The 13,947-nt window shown below is 39.6% G+C and overlaps 1 protein-coding gene across 3 annotated transcripts in view; it reads right to left on the bottom strand.

Annotated features, from left to right (window-relative positions):
- FILIP1 (filamin A interacting protein 1) overlaps positions 1–13,947 on the bottom strand; it is a 148,165-nt gene that overhangs the window by 117,448 nt on the left and 16,770 nt on the right. The window contains exon 2 of one of the 3 annotated variants that reach the window (XM_034766189.1): positions 4,087–4,126. The exons of the other annotated variants lie outside the window; for them this stretch is intronic. The gene's annotated coding sequence lies outside the window, so the exon portion shown is untranslated. The remainder of the gene's footprint in view (positions 1–4,086; positions 4,127–13,947) is intronic. 3 annotated transcript variants of the gene reach the window in all.

Raw genomic sequence — 13,947 nt, 5'->3', positions numbered from 1 at the left:
CCCACTGATGCTAATTAAATTAATCCAACATGAAACCAGTGTGAGACCACAAATCAGATCTACTGCCACTACCTTTTAGCTAAAGTACCGACTGTGTTTAGTTAGAGCCTTGGGATGAAATCATGACCCCATTGAAATCAGTAGGATTTTTGCCCTTGATTTCATTGGGATCAGGATTTCACCCATGCTGTTTGTATAAGTAGATTAGAAATCACTTCTTATCTTTGTACAGCAGGATGCATTTTCATTAGACCACAGCGAATCTTTCTCACTTTTTCTAGTTCTCACTGTTGAGAATTTTAATCACAGCAGCAATATGTTACTTTGAAATATGAGGCATGGAAATGTATAAGATAAAAAAAGATCATCTATTTTTCAGTTAGGACAGCCAGCAGATCCATCTGACACCAGTGATTCCCATCAATTTGCTTTGGAGGAATTTCCTCCCCCCTGTTCCTTTCCCCTTTCTCATATGCTGCTTTTTCCCCTGGTTCTCTGATGGAAAAAAGGAGGCCACTGATCAGGAAGATGAGTTTTTAAAAGGAAATCAAGGTATGACTGAGATCTATGCTCTAAATCCCTTTTGGAGACAAAATGTAGTGTAAATCCTTAACATAACATGCAGGGTCATGCAGAAAACACATTCTTCAACATTGCACTGGAGGTTTGTGCCAAGGCCCCAAAACAAGGAAACTGGATCCAAAGAGCAGAGAGCTGGCCAAGATACTCTAATGACCTAAAGATCTAATGATATCGCCCCTTCTCGCTGACTCTCCAGTATTATTCTTCAGCAGGCCTATAGGCCCCATTTCTCAGTAAGGCTGACCCTGAGCTGAACACAGGAATGGAGGGGCCAGGAGTAGGCAAAGAAGGTTTCAAACCTTCTTTTCACTCCCTCTATTTTGGTAGCTATTTAGTGGCTGGGGCAGCCCCAATATCCCTGAAAGCAGCCTCAGAACTGCTTAACTTATGGCTCGCTTCCCATGGCCCACAGGAGACCGTCTGGAATGTAGTGTGAGCCTCCCACACTCCCATTTCTTGCACAAGACACACCCCTTACTCTGGGGCCTGGGGGCATAGGGCTATTCCAGCAGCTGTGCACCAGTGAGCAAGCCCCATTGTGCAGCAGGTATTCCCGGTGGCCGCTTTGCAGTCCCTTTTCGCAATAGATAACTGGCATCACAGTGTATGTGTATAATAACTATGAATCTTCAAATATAGCCCCAGAATACATATATTCTGTGAATCTCTAATGTGTGTATATACTTGAAGATTCATCTTTATTATTAGCTGACATATTCTCTAGCATGAAAGTTTCAATTTTTGTTTACTCTCAATTATCTAGTTAATTTGTTTTTGATCATGTCTGAGATCTCCCTTTGCTCTTGCTTAACAACATTCTTTATATTTTTAAAAGCCTTCTATTCATTGCTGGAATTAATCTTCATATGTCCATTTAACAAATTAGGCCTGCTTTCCTCTTTTCCCTCCTTGTATTAGGGCTCTATGTTCCCTTATGCTGTGATATGTGGACAGCAAATAAATATAAAATGAAGTTAAATAATCCTGAAATGAGTGGAGGAAGGGGAGAGGAGTCAACCCCAAATCTCCTCCAATCCCACAGCACCCACACAATCACCCAGAACCCTGTGGCCAGGGCTCCACAAATCTAGGAAGGGTACGTAGTTTCAGCAGATCTCCAAGGCAGTTGCTCTTTGTGGCATGTTCCCCTTGAAACTTGGTGAAACTTCCAAAATCAGTGGAAATTAAAAGAGGAAAGATGGTCTTGTGGTCTTCTGGGATTGGAAGTCAGGCGATTTGTCAGGCTACTTAGGGAGACATGCCACCAGGTAGCAGGTACTTCTCGAGCTGATTGAAGTGACAGCCAGTCTACAGATGTCTACTTTTCTCTGGGATTTGCAGGGTTGATACTCCCTTCACTTCCACAATCCCTACGACCAATCGGCAACATTGTCAGAAATTCTGCAGGATTAATCCCATAGAATCTCCTGGATCTCTCTCCAGGGGTTTTATTACAGGAGCAGTATGAATTTTAAATGCCGTGTTCCCAACTGTCTGACCTGTTTTCAAAACTGGAAACATTGACCACATGCTGTATGATGCCCCTCAGATTTTTCTCAGCACTTTTTGCATTCTATCAAAGTAAACTTTCTTAACATCAACACCAGGATATGTTGCTTCCTTCAAGGATTAACCTCATCAGTATTTCAAATCAATTTGCTATTGAGTTCACTGAGGGCCTGATCCAAAGCTGATTGAAGTCAATGGAAAAACTTTTTATTTCATTTACCACATAAGCAAAAAAGTCCATATTACTCAAGCATTTTGCAAAGTAAACAGCTCTTCAATTCAGCTGTCCAAACTGAAATTCCTAAGATTGTTGAGAATTATTTCCCATTTGTCCTGTAGCATTGATTTGAGGTTTGTGATAAATATCAAAGAATTTTTTAATTCATAGTTTCAAAGTCTTTATAGCAGAAGTTCAACGGTTATTTCTGGTATTCTGCTCTGAGTTAATCCTAATTAAGTATAAGTACTTTTTGTATTTATGCATTTTCATCTTGGAAGATACCCAAAAAAATGTAGCCAGAGGACAAGTATGATAAGCGAAGAGGTTTATTTAATGGTTAATAAAAAACTGCTGGAATAGATTATTGTTAGTTTATTTTGGTTACAACATGGCTTGTAACTGTGAGAGGTAAGGCATTTTGTTAGAAACAGAGCTGGACTGAACAAATTTATTTTTGAAGAAACTTTTAGAGCTCTCAATTTTCCTATGGCCAAGAAACAGCTTGAAATGAGTTTCACAACAATGGAAAACAATTTTTTTGACCAAAAAACCCCCAAGAAATATTTGGTAAAAATATTTGAGTTGGGGGGGATTATTTTTAAGTAAAAGTTCTAATTTCGGGGGTTTGGTTTGATTTTTTGGTAAAATTTTCAGTCATTGTTTTTTAAAAGCTAATTTTTTACAGAAAGTATTTTTTGTAACAAAAACAAGTTTTTGGTTAATTTTTTTTGGTTGAAAAATCAAAATATTTTGATGGGAAAATGTGATTAAAAAAAAAGAATTTCCTTCGAAAACAGACTCTGTTTTAAACCGGAACTACCATTAAGCCACTATGATCCAAGTGAGTTGGGTGAGTGTCACTGTAAGGTAGTTTAATGAAAAAGCATCAACACAAGGAGCTTTCTTATATTACTGAAGTGCGATTTTATTGTAACAACAACTAAAAATTACTAAAATATATTACATATTTTAATCTTATTCATATCTATTCCCACAGCCCCCCTAGGTTTTATAAACCTACAATCAAGGTTGGTGGTCCATTTTATTATTACCAACTCACTTCCTTAGCCAGTAAAATTTAACTGTTCTCATCAGTTTCGGTTAGGAAGTGTTAATTGAGCTGTTCGGATACAGCCTCAGGAGTATTTAATGGGGTAAAAAAAGGTACTGAAAGGAGGAGGCAGCTGTCCAAATTTATGTACCTCTGTGGCTTAAAATATATAGTTAAACCCATGGACAATAACCATAGCAACTATATACTTAAAAGGAAGCATTGTGAAAACTGTGCTTCACATAAAGGACATTTTGGCACTTAAATCAGAGCTATTCATTTAAAATCCTTGATGTAATCCATTGACAGAGAACAAACATACTTTTAAAATTAACTTGTCTTTCTCAGATACAGGGCGGGTGCACCAATACTCTCTTTCCAATAGAGAAGTAACATTTCAAGCTTCTCTTGTACCTTGACCGATACAGAATATTCTAAATTGAATGTATAAGGATATCAGAAGTATTTTGAATAACATTGTATACTAAAGAGACAAGTGGGTGAGATAATATCTTTTATTGGACCAGCTTCTGTTAGTGGAAGAGACAAGCTTTTGAGCTTACATAAAGAAAAAGGTATTACTTCATTTTGTCTCTCTATTCTGGGACCAACACTGCTTCAAAAACACTGCAAACAATATTGTGTACTAAAGGCATTCCGGGTGATATCAGAAGTGCTATCTAAAATCAGCTATAAACAAACAAATCTATACACTGAGCCCTACCTTGTGTCAAAGATTCCTCCATGGAACACACAGGAAAATACTGTATAATATAAATACGCTAATGGTTAACTAAAGATTAATGCATTGTTCAACCACTTACCTAAACCCACTACCACATCCTTTTAAGGTTTTGGATGTGCAGATGTGTTGTGATTTGTTTTGTAATAAAAATAGCAAAGCTACCTAAATATCATGCTACTTATAAGAAAACCATTTACTTTTGTTATACCAAATTTAATTAGGCAGCATAGGAACACAGAATTTGTCAACCCAGATAAGATCAGCTGTCCTTCTATTCCACTGTCCTACCTCTGACAGTGACCAGTATGAGATGCTCCAGAACAAGAAGCCCTGTAGTATCTAAAAGGAATTTTTTTCACTATCTTATATGGCCATTGTTTATTATTCATATAAAAAAATCTTTTTAAATTCCTAAACTCTTGACTTTAATCATCTAGTCTGGCAGATTTACATGGGTTAATTATTCATTCTGTAAAAAATTATTTCCTTCTGTTTTAAATCTCTTGCCTTTCCATTTCACTGCTAGTTCGTTGTGCTTGTATTATAAGATAGGTTAAATAGAAGTGTCCAGACCTTCTTCTCTATACCACTTATTGTTTTGTATATTTCTATTCTGTTCTCTTTTATTCCTTTCCTCTCTGAATTAAACATTTTTTCTCACAAAGAAGTCACTCTGTGCCTCCTAATCATTTTCATCACAAAGCTCAGAACCTCATTTATTTTAGCTTTGTATTTTTTCAAAGATACTGACCAGGACTGAACTTGTGTTTTAGGTGAAGACATACCACTGATTTCTAGAACAGCATTATAATATTTTCAGTATAATATTAGGTTTGCATCCTAGCATTTTGTTAATGGCGACTGCATATTGAGCAGAGATTTTCACTGAGCTGTCCACAGTGATGCTCAGATCTCTTTCCTAGGTGGTTTTAGTCATTCTAGAACCCAGAAGTGAATATGAGTAATTGACAATTTACCTTTCAATGCGCATTCCGTTGGTGTTTTTCAACAATCAATTTTATTTGTCTATGATGGGGTGGATAAGCTTTACACCGGGGAACCAAGGGTTAACAAGCAGCTTCGGGACCAGAAGGTCTTGCCCAGCCACACCTGCTGGGCATGCTCACAATGGAGGGAGAGCTCAAAAGGGAATAGTCTAGCTCAGTCAGGGTGGACAGAACAAGGGAGCAGTCCTGCGCTGATAGCTCTTGCAGAGAGGCTGCAGGAGCTCCACACTGCCTGGATCAAACCGTGCTGCAGAGCTGCCAAAGGCCCCCTTGGAGCTTGGGAATGGTGGGCGGGGATTGAGACGCCTCCAGATCGCTGTCAGTGAGAACCACCTGCCCTGCCCTGCCCAGCGAGTCCATAAACTGACTCCTGTTGTGACATTGGAGGGCCAGAGGCTGTAGTAGGAAGTGACCCAGGGAGCAGTTTTGGTGCCATCTGCCCCCCAGGCGCATATTTGACCTGCTAGTCTGAGGGCCCTGGGTTGGAACCGGTTGGAACAAGGAAGGTCTGGGTTCCCCTACTGCCAGCCCCATGGGCTCTCATCACTGGGTAAACCTGCTAAGGGCTTTGGCCCAACCCCTCCAACATTGCCATCATACCTAGCTTAGGTAGATCCCCCTAAAGTTCCTCTGTCTCCTGTATTCATGACTAACCTACATAATTTTCTCTTCTACAAATGTTGCCACCCAACTTTTCAAACCCTTTTCTATCTTAATATATTAATTCTGGTCCTAAAGTAATACCTCTGAGCACTGTACTGTTCATCTTTTGCCCTGTTAAAAACGTACTATTTTATGTTTGAAGAGGAATTAGAGGACAACACATTGTTTGGCTCCAATGCATCTTTTCTCATCTTATTTGTTTACTACTAACAGGCAACAGCTGCATAATTTTCAGCCTTCGAATAAAGCACTGAATTTTCCTTAAGCCCACGAAAGCTTATGCTTTTGCTCAAATAAATTTGTTAGTCTCTAAGGTGCCACAAGTACTCCTATTCTTTTTGTGAATTTTCCTTGTCTAGCAAGGAGTCATTGTTCACTATTATTGTTTAAGGGAGATAAACAATTCATGACAAGCCTTGGACAAGATGCAGGATCATTCAGCCTTTCACTTTTAGCTCATTGGTATGATTCCAGTCCAGTTGATAGTGATCAAAAGTCATTACGCTCCCATGACTTTTCATTTGTCTGTATGAAATTAGTTAGGTTTTAGTAGAGTTCCTAACAGACAGATGTCCACATAACACAAACAGCACCAGCACACCTCGCCTCTGCAGAGTTGCTAAACACTGATCAAGCATAGAACATGAACTAATCTCCCACCTCAAAGTGGATTGATAAAGAGGTGTATAGGCCCTGCAAAGCTTGTGAGGAAATCCTCCTGGGCCAGCAATATTTCATTCCAAGGTTGCCTCATAAAAATACCTGTGGGACAGAGGACATCCTCACTAAGGGAGGAGGAAGGGTTCCTCTGGGAAGCAATCTGGAGTTTGTTAAAAAGCTCAAGTTGCCAATTTTAGGTTTAGGCGGTAAGGTAGGAACTCCACGTGAAGGATAGATTAGGACCCACCTCTAGCCTCAATGGTGAAGGTCAAGGCTGGCTCGGGGTAGTTCTTGGTTGACTTCTCTCTGTGATCTGGGAGAGCAATGTTGCTAGAAAATGTAGTCCTTCCTGAGAGCCATATTTTAATCCTGATCTAATGCAAACCATCAGGTAAGGCCATAAACTATGTCTTTCCCACAGCTGGGGAGAGATCTGGAGGAAGTGAGACTGTGTTGGTATTCTCTCCTGGAAGCTCTGGCAAGTGAACCCATTGTTGGTTGGTTTGTTTTTGTTTTGTATTGGGTTTGAAGCAGAATCCTCTGAAGAGGGTCTCTACAAATTTCTGGAAGACTGTGGAAACACTGTACTGCCTGTGCTTGCAAACTGAAATAAAACCCCTGGCAGGGGAACATTTTCTGGTAATAAACTTCATAGATGAACATTTTGTGTTGTATGGCCTAGCCCAGGCTCGCTCCATAGATGCACATAATGGAAAAACTATTTTAGATATGTTTTAAAAAGATAAAAGTCTTGCCATTTTCCTTCCACCTGCTATTGGAAGCTTCCTTAGTAATGTGTGACCAATATGATACTACATACCAAGCCCTCTTAGTCCTGTAGATACTGCCGGGGAGTGTAAAGGTGAGAATCTCAGTCCTGATAGGTCATGGGAAATTGAACATAAGAACTGCCATACTGGGTCAGACCAAAGGTCCATCTAGCCCAGTATCCTGTCATCAGACAGTGGCCAATGTCAGGTGCCCCAGAGGGAATGAGCAGAACAGGTAATCATCAAGTGATCCATCCCCTCTCTCCCATTCCCAGCTTCTGGCAAACAGAGGCTAGGGACATCATCCCTGCCATTGATGGACCTATCTTCCATGAACTTACCTAGTTCTTTTTTTAACCTTATTATAATCTTGGCCTTCACAACATCCTCTGGCAAAGAGTTCCACAGGTTCACTGTGTGTTGTGTGAAAAAATACTTCCTTTTGTTTGTTTTAAACCTGCTGCCTCTTAATTTCATTTGGTGACCCCTACTTCTTGTGTTAAAAGAAGGAGTAAATAACACTTCCTTATTTACTTTCTCTTACTAGTCATGATTTTATAGACCTCTATCATATCCCCCTTTAGTCGTCTCTTTTCCAAGTTGAAAAGTCCCAGTCTTAACAATCTCTCCTCATATGGAAGCTTTTCCATACCCCTAATCATTTTTGTTGCCCTTTTCTGAACCTTATCTAATTCCAATATATCTTTTTTTGAGATGGGGTGACCACATCTGCATACAGTATTCAAGATGTGGGCATACCATGGATTTATATAGCGGCAATATGATATTGTCTGTCTTATTATCTATCCCTTTCTTAATGATTCCCAACATTCTGTCCGCTTTTTTGACTGCCACAGCGCATTGAGTGGATGTTTTCAGAGAACTCTCCATGATGACTCCAAGATCTCTTTCTTGAGTGGTAACTGCTAATTTAGACCCCATCATTGAATTTCATCTGCCATTTGGTTGCCCAGTCACCCAATTTTATGAGATCCCTTTGTAACTCTTCACAGTCTGCTTTGAACTTAACTATCTTGAATAGTTTTGTATCATCTGCAAACTTTGCCACGTCACTGTTTGCCCCTTTTTCTAGATGAATATGTTGAATAGTACTGGTCCCAGTACAGACCCCCATGGGGCACCAATATTTACCTCTCTCCATTCTGAAAACTGACCATTTAGTCCTACCCTTTGTTTCCTACCTTTTAACAGTTACCGATCCATGAGCGGACCTTCCCTCTTATCCCATAACAGCTTACTTTGCTTGAGAGCCTTTGGTCAGGGACTTTGTCAAAAGCCTTCTGAAAATCTAAGTACACTATATCCACTGGATCCCCCTTATGCACATGATTCTTGACCCTCTCAAAGAATTCAAGTAGATTGGTAAGGCATGATTTCCCTTTACCAAAACCATGTTGACTTTTCCCCAACAAATTATATTCCTCTATGTGTCTGACAATTCTGTTATTTACAATAGTTTCAACCAGTTTGCCTGGTACTGAAGTCAGGCTTATTGGCCTGTAATTGTTCGGATCTCCTCTGGAGCCCTTTTTAAAAATTGGCGTTACATTAACTATCCTCCAGTCATCTGGTATAGAAGCTGATTTAAATGACAGGTTACAAACTACAGTTAGTATTTCTGCAATTTCACATTTGAGTTCCTTCAGAACTCTTGGGTGAATACCATCTGGTCTTGGTGACTTATAACTGTTTAATTAATCAATTTGTTCCAAAACCTCTTCTACTGATGCTTCAATCTGGGACAGTTCCTCTGATTTGTCACCTAAAAAGAATGGCTCAGGTTTGGAAATCTCTCACACATCCTCAGCCATGAAGACTGATACAAAGAATTCATTCAATTTCTCCACAATGGCCTTATCGTCCTTGAGTGCTCCTTTAGCATCTCAATTGTCCAATTGCCCCACTGGTTGTTTAGCAGGCTTCCTGCTTCTGATGTACTTAAAAAAATTAGCTATTACTTTTTTAATCTTTGCTAGTTGTTCTTCAAATTGTTTTTTGGCCTTCCTAATTATATTTTTACACTTGGAATGTTAGAAGTCATCCTGGGGGAGATGGACTAGTGAGCAGAATCCAGGAAAGGTGGTCAAAGCTGCATGATAAATACATGCTGTTAGCACCACATAATAATGTGTTTAATTAGTCATTGGTTTGCTACCAACATTAAAAATCAATCAAAAACAGAAATGTATACTAATGTATACATTGGCTGTTAGCACCACATAAAATGTGTTTAATTAGTCAGTGGTTTGCTACCAACATTAAAAATCAATCAAAAACAGAAATGTATACTAATGTGTGTACATACAACTCTTTAAAAATGAAAGGCCAGATTCTTAGATGATGTAAATCAGTGTAGCCCTATTGAAATCAATAGAGTTATGCCAATTTAATCTCACTGAGGGTCTGGCCCAAATGTTTACTGCTACATAGTGAGTGATGTCTTTGGTAAACTGCTTCAGACAAATGTATTCATTAAATTTAATATATTTATAGAGTGCAAAAGGTCTCATTTTATTATACATATTCCATAACATAGTACACAGGCTATCTGTATCTTCAACAGAAGTCAGTTGAAATCAAATCACCAGCTATTATTGTATTTGGCCCTTGGCATCTGCCTTTTCCTTTGTTTACGATAGACAGTCACATACAGGAAATATTTGTTATTACTGAACAGAAGCTGTTCTTTTAAAACAGAATATTTAAAGACCCTGAGAGTAAGAATAAAGGAATGGTGAATTGCAAAATTCAGAAGCATTTGCTTGCCCTTAAAATTAAATCTGAAGTTTACTTATTTCCCATGGAACAAGATCTAAGGGCTGGTCCACACTAAGCCCCCAGTTCGAACTAAGATACGCAACTTCAGCTATGTGAATAACGTAGCTGAAGTCGAAGTATCTTAGTTCGAACTTAAAGGTACTTACCGCAGGTCCACACGCAGCAGGCAGGCTCCCCCGTCGACTCCACCTACTCCTCTCGTGGAGCAGGATTACCGGCGTCGACGGCGAGCACTTCCGGGATCGATTTATCGTGTCTAGACAAGACACGATAAATCGATCCCAGAAGATCGATTGCTTGCCGCCAAACCAGCGGGTAAGTATAGATGTACCCTAAGTGTGGGGAATGCCATTTGTCTCTGGGAATTCAAATCAGTTGCATGCCATGGCTGAAGTGACAGAGCATGCTTTTCAGTAATGCTCAATCTCTGTGCTCAGAAAAGAAAAAGTGACTATGTTGATTGCACAGTTTTAAAACACCAAGAGTTTTAATGTTACACCCATCCAGAGACTTATATTTACTAATATACTAACTGTTGTGCCTCACAGAAACTCTTTGGTGACGTACTTCTAGCACCAACATCAGTGCTGAAACGGTTGCTTATTTCCATGTGGTCTGTCATCCACTTCTCAGTTAAGATAAAGAGACCAGCCTTAGCGTAAAGTATTGGAAATGTGATTCCCCTTAACAGAGCTACTTGAAGGACCACTGAAGTGCTTTAATTGCAGAAATAGTTTAATATCTGAAACTATTAGCAGGATTCAGATTACAGGTATTAATTAAAATTACTGTTTGGAAAATAATTTCCTTATATGACGAGCTGTGTTCAAGATTCTCTCCCTCATGGAAGAGCTGGTGAAATTCCCATCACCTAAAGCATTATGAAGAATGCAGCCCCTGCTCTACTTTGTGTTGGTGATATCATCAGCTCTTAGAGAAAGAACACAGAACCTTGAATTTGGTTCTTGGCAGATAAAAATTGTTGAGTTCACTTGTAAAATGTATTTGTCTTTAACTTTAAGGACACATTTCTTGTATTAGATGCAAATGCTTTCCCCGGTATCCAGCCTGAACAACATGGCTGGGTACTGGGATCTCCGCAGAGACAGAAGTGGGGGAGGTATCTTACATTCCCCACTATGGACTCAGTGAGGAGTCATTTCCCAGATGCTAGTCCACTAATGGATTGAGCAACCGTTAGCACTACCTTTCCACAGATTCAAAGGGCCAAAGGATTCAGTTAGCATCAGCTCCTCCTGCCTTGCTCCAAGCCTCACTGGCTCTCCGTTTGTATGTGGCAATATAAAATAGCTCCTGTGGACTTGAGTGCTCTCAGACACAAAAAGTGAGCTCCTGCTGTCTCCGTGCTCATGAAGCTGAGGGCATGACTTGCCCACTAATGATTTAAAATCTTAGTCTTCTGCTTTTTTTTTTTTTTTTGCAGTTCACCCTAAATTGCACCAAGGAATTAGTATTATTTGTATTGTGGTAGCTAGAGATGCCAATCTGGGCTCCACTGTGCTAGACATTGTACCCATATGCCCCAAGACAGTCCCTTCCCCCAAAGAATTATAATCTTAAAATACATTTCTGCAGACATCTTTTCTTTACATTTATATATTTCCTTTTGGAAGGGAGCTAGGGAACGGTCCTGTGAATTACTATGTAGATCTGGGTTCTTTGCTGTCATATACCGTTTACTCTTAAGAAACTAAAAGGATCTCACAAGTATAACATTATCACAGTTGAATCTTTTGACCATAATATTATTGGGTGAGTTCAGTAATACTAGCATTTCAGGTCTATCATATCCAAGAATGATTACAATTCTCTTAGGTTTTTGCATCCATCAAATGGCAGCAGAACAAAAAGCCAATCTGCCCTTTTAAGGTAATAACAATGGCAAGCAATCAGCATTGCAGTTCAGGGAAGATGTTAAAATAATATCTAAAGGAACATACTTAATTTCAGCCTCCTGATGTAAATGAAAAATTCTTTTCAAATATATTTTGATATTTGATGTGCTGCTAAATACTTTTCAATGCCATGACTTTGATAAGTTCCATATATTCAAAATTTTGTTGCTACAAATATTTGACATTAAAGTTAAACGCATTTTAGATAGTCTGAGATGTTCTTGGAGAAAATTAGTTGCTCCTCCTGTGTCTTGTGTGGAGTCTGATTATAGAATAATATATATGTCTGTATTGTATAGCAGATTTTATGCAGATGCTCAGATGCCCCCATGATGAATGTGTGCTGGATACATGAAAACTTTTTCCTACAAGTCCACAACTGTTTCCATAAAACAAGCTGCCATGTAACTTTTCAGTGGGAGTAAGAATTGGAGATGTGAAGCCCCACTGTGTGGAGGTGTGAATTCTCGTTCCACAAAACGGCGGCAGCAGTGCTGTGAAAGCTGTCCTTGCTCCTGAAGCCCAGACTGATGATGGAGAGTTGGGCAGAGAGATGGCAGGAAGTTCTGCACAACTTCCTGGGACTAGGACTGATGAAAAGCAGGTATGGCTGGGGCAACAGTGATGCAGGGACAGCAGCTGCTGCTGCAGGGACCCAGCAGGCTCAGAGCATCCTGACCATGTTGCCCTGGGGAGCCTGCTCTGCACTGTATATGAGACTCAACCAGAACCTCAGAAGGAAGGAGATGTCCCCATCGGTAGCTGAGGGCGTGAGTGGACAGATATGTGGTGCCCTTTATGTCCTGCATATCTGGGCAGCCTGGGACTGTATGTTATTTTGACCCCTAGAGGGAGAGCAGGGAGCAGTTCAACCAGAATCTGCAGCCGAGGGGTCAACCAGGGGCCAGACCCAGGGGCCAGTTGAGACTCATCAGAGAAGTCTGGGCCAGCACCGGGACTATAGCAACAGACACCAAACACAAAATAGACCTGGACTTTGCAATCAATGCTCACACACTAGAGAGACTGGGGCATTTTGGATTCAGAATCTATCTGTTGCTAATCAAGATGACTGTTTGTACAAACTGAGTCTTTGTACTAGTCATGGCATGGGAGTGATTCCTGGGTATATTCCTGCTTCCCCAAAAGCAGTAAGAGAGGTATCCACCCCAAGCCAAGTCTTAGTAAGAAAAATTGAAGTAGATGGCTAAGATCAAATAATTCTCCTTCTTGATCTAAACTTAAATTGTCAGACAATGGGAATGATTGTTGATGCCTTATCAAATCCATTTTACCCAGACTCCACATGTCACTTTTAGGGTACTATTAAATCACTACACTAGATTCTCAGAGAACATGTGGTATCTTACGTTAAAATATTTCCAAGTAAAGACTGAAGTTTTCTTCATTTGATTTATTAAAATCATTTTCCTCTTTTCCCATGCTTTCATTGAAAATCAAGCAACTGAAAGTGTCCTTTCTCATTGTCTTCTCCTCCCTTTTATTGACTGTTATGTTTTTAGAATGTATGTGAGATCTCTGGAGCACAGAGATGGCACATTTTCAAAGATGCTCTGAGAAACCGTCTAAATATTCGTATAACAATGGCAGCCAAATTTATTAATTTTTCTCCTTATCTGAAAAAGATTCATTTTGGCAGTGCTCTGGAAATATATGGGAACAATTTAACATCTGTGATTTATGTTTTCCTGCCTCTAATGTTTTATGACAGCTTTTTTTAAAGATGTACTTATTTGACACTCAGCCAGTGTTATCTGCTATGTCCTTGGGAATTCTGACCCTTTAAACCACAGTTGAATTTTTAACATATGCTATTCAAGGAAGGGGATCTTTTCTCTAAGAAGCTGTTTTGAAGTTCAAAAACTTCAAATGAAGTGATGGATGAAATGCTACATAAGCCTGCCCTTAAACTAGAACTAGACAATGCTACTAAATTCTGCTATGGCAGCAAGTACAAAGATAACATCAGTTTCTGCTCTGTGTGATAAACCTGTGGAAGAAGAA

This window comes from Trachemys scripta, chromosome 3 (genome assembly GCF_013100865.1).
Source record: "Trachemys scripta elegans isolate TJP31775 chromosome 3, CAS_Tse_1.0, whole genome shotgun sequence".
Classification (NCBI taxonomy): Eukaryota; Metazoa; Chordata; order Testudines; family Emydidae; genus Trachemys; species Trachemys scripta.
The sequence above is the reverse complement of the archived record's forward strand: the minus strand, read 5'-3'. Positions and strand labels throughout refer to the sequence as shown.